The sequence below is a fragment of the Galeopterus variegatus genome, unplaced genomic scaffold (assembly GCF_000696425.1).
Source record: "Galeopterus variegatus unplaced genomic scaffold, G_variegatus-3.0.2 Scaffold4695, whole genome shotgun sequence".
NCBI classification, from domain to species: domain Eukaryota; kingdom Metazoa; phylum Chordata; class Mammalia; order Dermoptera; family Cynocephalidae; genus Galeopterus; species Galeopterus variegatus.
The window spans coordinates 10601-15465 of record NW_007730806.1 but is presented as its reverse complement, the minus strand read 5'-3'; the positions used below and the strand labels follow the sequence as shown (position 1 = coordinate 15465).

The following is a 4865-nucleotide window of genomic DNA, read 5'->3' as shown; positions in this document are numbered from 1 at the left end:
ACACGCTAGCCAATTTGAACAATATCAGAGATTGTTAACAAGGAAGAATAGGCTCAACTGGGTATGTTAGGTAGTCACCAAAGTGACTGATAGAGTCAATCAGCACATGGACTTTCAGTTATACCTGATTAAAAATTGTTTAAAGTGTTTAATCCATAGAATATCACAATTTCATTCACATGTAAGGTCCAGTTTAATTCACTTGTCTGTATTATTTGAAGTAAGAGTAGGGTTTTAACTATTTTTTTATACAAATACCTAGTTATAGCACCATTTACTGGAAAGACTTTCATCCTCATTAAATTACCTTGGTGACTATCAAAAATCTATTAACCATATATATATTAATCCTATATATATATATGGGTTTATTTCTGGACTCAGTTCTGTTTCATTGATCTCTATGTCTATGTTTACACTAATAACACAATTCATTGGCTATTGTACCTTTAGACTAAGTCTTGAAATCAGGTAGTGTGAGACTTCCAACTTTATTCTCTTTCAAAACTCTTTTGGCTGTTGCAGTCTCTTTGCATTTTCGTGAAATATTACAAATGGTTGTCAGTTTATACCCAAAGAAAAATCTTGTGGGAATTTTTCATTGGTTTCCATTGCATCTATCCATCAGTTTAAGGAGAACTGGCATCTTAACAATCACGTAGTTCATTAACATGGGGTGAGGCAGAATTCTGAGAGGACCCCAAGACTCCTATTCCTGTAATATGCATACCGGAAACACCTCCCCTTGAATGCAGATTTTTGGATTTAACTCTCGTGAAGAGTGTACATTATAATAAAAAAAGGATGGGACACCACAGATGTAATTAAGGTCTCAATTTAATCCCTTTGAGTTAAACAAAACAAGTTTACCCTGGCTGACCTGACCTCATCAGGTGAGCTCTTAAAAGAGATCGCACTCTCCATCTGGGAAGAGATTCAGAGTGGGAGAGATTCTGCTTCTGTTCTTACAAAGTTTTTTTTTTTTTTTTTTTTTTTTTTACATAGTTGAAGGTTTCATGTTGTGAGATATCCCATGTCCTAGTTATCTCAGGCTTCTATAACAAAATACCATAGGCTGGGTTGTTCATCAGCTAAAGAAATTGATTTCTCACAGATCTGGAGCCTGGAAGTCTGCAATCCTGCTGCCACCATGTGTGGTTTCTGGTGAGGACCCTCTTCTGAGTTGCAAACAAGTGACTTCTTGTATCAACCTATGGTTGAAAAGGAGCAAGCTATCTCTCAGTCCTCTGTTATTAGCAGCACTAACCCCAACATGGGAGTCTCAACGCCCATGACCTAGTTACCTCCCAAAGGCCCCAACTCTAAACATCTACACATTGGGGATTAGATTTCAACATATGATTTTGGGGGGAGGGACACACTCAGTTCGTAACCACAAGTGTAGAACCTGACGATAGCTCCGAGGATCTGAGAATGAGCCTCATAAAACAGCTAGCAAAATAATGGGGCCTCAGTCCTCCAAATACAAAGAACTAAATCCTGCAAAACCTGAATGTGGACAAGAATCATGAGCTGTGGTTGAGGACACAGCCTGGGTGACCACTTGATTTCAGCTGTGTGAGACCCCGAGCAGAGAACCTGGTCCCACCATGGCTAGATTTCTAATCTACAGCAAGGAATGATAATAATGATAAAAAAGAAAAATTGGATGTCATCTAAATTTTAAAAATCTACTTATCAAAAGACCCCATGAAAAAAATGGAAAGGAAAGACATTGATTATTAACAAAATATATATATAAATATAAAATACATCTTTCATATGTATGTAACTGACATATATCTGACAAATAATTTAATTTCTCCAACAAATAATAAAAACTGTAAAAACAAAATAGGCAAGAGACTTGAAGATACTTCTCATAAAAGGATATTTACTGATTGCTAATAAGCACAATAAGGAAACAGCAGCATTGAACCCAGTCAGAGAAACCTCAGAGTCTACACTAACTTTCTTGTTCCACTGTCCTTGATCACACTTGTCCAGGCACAGGGTCATTGTTGCTGTCACTGAGAGGTCGACACGCTGCATAGAATGTTTCTCAGGGCCCTCTTCATGTCCCTGTTCCTCAGGTTGCAGACAAAGGGGTTAATAATGGGAGTGAGCATGGTGTATAGGACAGAGGTAAACACTGCTTTCCGAGGGGTATGTGTCCCTGTGGAAGTGAGGTAGACTCCATGTCAGGTTAAATAGGACAAGAAGACAACCGAGAGGTGAGACCCACAGGTGGAAAACACTTTATGCTTCCCTCCTGCTGCTGAGATCCTCAGGACAGAAGCCACTATTTGAGAATGAGAGCAGGATTCCAGAAAGAGGGAAAAAGCCCATAACAACTACCACAATACATAATACAATGGTACTGATGAAGGTATCAGAGCAGGCGAGCTTGAGAACCTTAGGGAGTTCACAGAAATAGTGCAGAATTTCAGTGACTGCACAGAAGGAAACCCACATCATGGTAAAACTCTCAAAGGGCCATCAGCACACCAAACAGCCAGGTCAGGAGAAGTAACTGGGAACAGAACCTGCCATTCATGATGACCATGTAATTGGGGGAGGGAGTGACATATGGCCACAAACCTATCATAGGCCATCACCATCAGAGTATATTGTCCAAAAGTCCATAAACAGTGAAAAAGTACATTTGGGTGATGCAGCCTGAGTAAATGACTTTTCTCTGTGTCTGGATGTTCAGCTACATCTTTGGGACAGTGGTGGAGCTGAAGCAGATGTCTCAGAAGGACAGGTTGGAGAGGAAGAATACATGGGTGTGTTGAGGTGTGAGTCTGAGATGATGACCAGGATGATGAGCAGTTTCCTAAAGACAGTCACCAGGTACATGGAAAGGAACAGGCCATAGAGTACAGATTGAATCTCTGGTTTCTCAGAAAGTCCCAGGAGGAGAAATACTGGAAACCCCATGTGTTTTTCTGGTTCCATGTAAATGAAATTTCTGCAATACAGAGTCAGAAACAAGAATAATCATTCACCAACAGGCATCTCAGAAATGTGGTCACCTTTAGCTCGAACCCGATGTATTGATGAGATGATGCGTTTGCTTAGTGGTCTCTTCTGTTCTGTCTGTCAGTTTAGGGTTTCCCATCTTTGCCATCTTCTCCTGGGTTGCCTCCACTAGATGGAAACCTACACCCCAAACCTAATTTAGTTCCCAAAGCTGGTTTTATCTGTTCAACTCCACTGACACCTGGTCAGAGAGCCTTTGTCATCTCAGACGTCTTCTGAATTACTTCTGTAATTTATATTTTAAAACAGAATGAAATTCTGCCATTTCCAGGAACATGGATGTGCTTGGAGAAAATTATGTTAAGTGAAATAAGCCAGACACCGAAAGAGAAATATTGCATGTACTCACTCATAAGTATGAGTTAGAAAGAAAAAGAAAGAAAGAAAGAAAGAAAGAAAGAAAGAAAGAAAGAAAGAAAGAAAGAAAGAAAGAAAGAAAGAGAGAGAGAGAAAGAAAGTGGAAGAAAGTCGACAGTAAAACGAACTTTCAGGACAGAACAGACCAATAGTTACTAGAGGTGAGAGAGGGGGATGGGTGAGGGCTTAGGGAGTAATTGGGTAAGGGATGCAAGGAAAAATTAAGATTTGTAATGAACATGCTATTAATATCATCATACACTGTACGCAAATTCTGACAGTCAACTCTGTACCAGATAGTGCAATCAATTATGTTTCCATCAAAAAATGCTTTTATAATTATAATAATAATAATAATTTTAATAATAATTTCAAAGACATGGGCCCATGTTTAAACTCCATAAATGATGAGAATGCTATGGTATTTTCTACACACCTGAAAAATTTGTAATGAGAAAGAATGATGGACCAATAGACAAAAAAAAATTGCAGCATGTACAAAATTTATCTCCCATTAAAGGAAAAATTTCAAATTATTAATTTTGAAATCTCACCTATTTGCAATATATGTATTTTTGCAAAACAATGTATTTATTTTCATAATTCATTTTCATAATTGTATATAGAATAATAATTATATAATTGATAATGTATGTATTTTGTAGTGTTTAAAATATATTTGCAAAAATTATTTGGAGCAAGATGAAAATAAATATCCCAATGGATGTTCTGAATTTATAATAACCCTGATACCAAAAGACAGCAGCCTGCTAAAATAGAAGCAGCATTTAAATACCACTCATTACTCTAATTAATGAGCTAAATGGAAAAAAAACTCAAAGTACCTATAAAATATATTTATCAATTTTTCAAGGATATTAAAGATAAGACCAGGTAGCATTCAACCCAAGAAAGCAATGAACATTTCATATTGGTAATTGTTTTATTATGGTCCAGCAAATGAGTAGAAAAAATCCTCTCTATATAATCGGATCATCTTAATCGATGCAAAAGGTACTGGATGGAAACAGTTCTTTGTAAATGTAAATAGAAGAGTATGTAAGGGTAATAAAAAGAGGTTCATTGAATATCGGCCAATATCAGATTTGACACAAAATTATTTCACAAATCTCCATGATGCTTACACAGAAAGCAAATATACCTGCCCGGCTGGCCTCTACCCAACACTGTTCCAAAACATCAAAGCGATGTCACTACAGAAGAAAAAGCAATCACAGCATCACATCTTGGGTAAGAGTATATGGATCACATTTGATAAAACTGACAAAATTTTGCATACATATTGTATATTTCATATTAAGATGGATAAAATTGTTAATCTAAAGTCAGGTGGAAAGCTATCACACTAACAAGTAAACTTGGTAAGGCTAAGGAAAAAATAATCAAACACATCATTTTCTTGTCTATTTCCAGGAATCAACAAATGCATCATATAGGAAAAA

The 4865-nt window shown here is 37.0% G+C and overlaps 1 pseudogene; it reads right to left on the bottom strand.

Moving 5' to 3' along the window:
* Positions 1–2027: 2027 nt before the first annotated feature.
* Positions 2028–2961, bottom strand: LOC103603599 (annotated as a pseudogene).
* Between the last annotated feature and the right edge of the window lie 1904 nt (positions 2962–4865).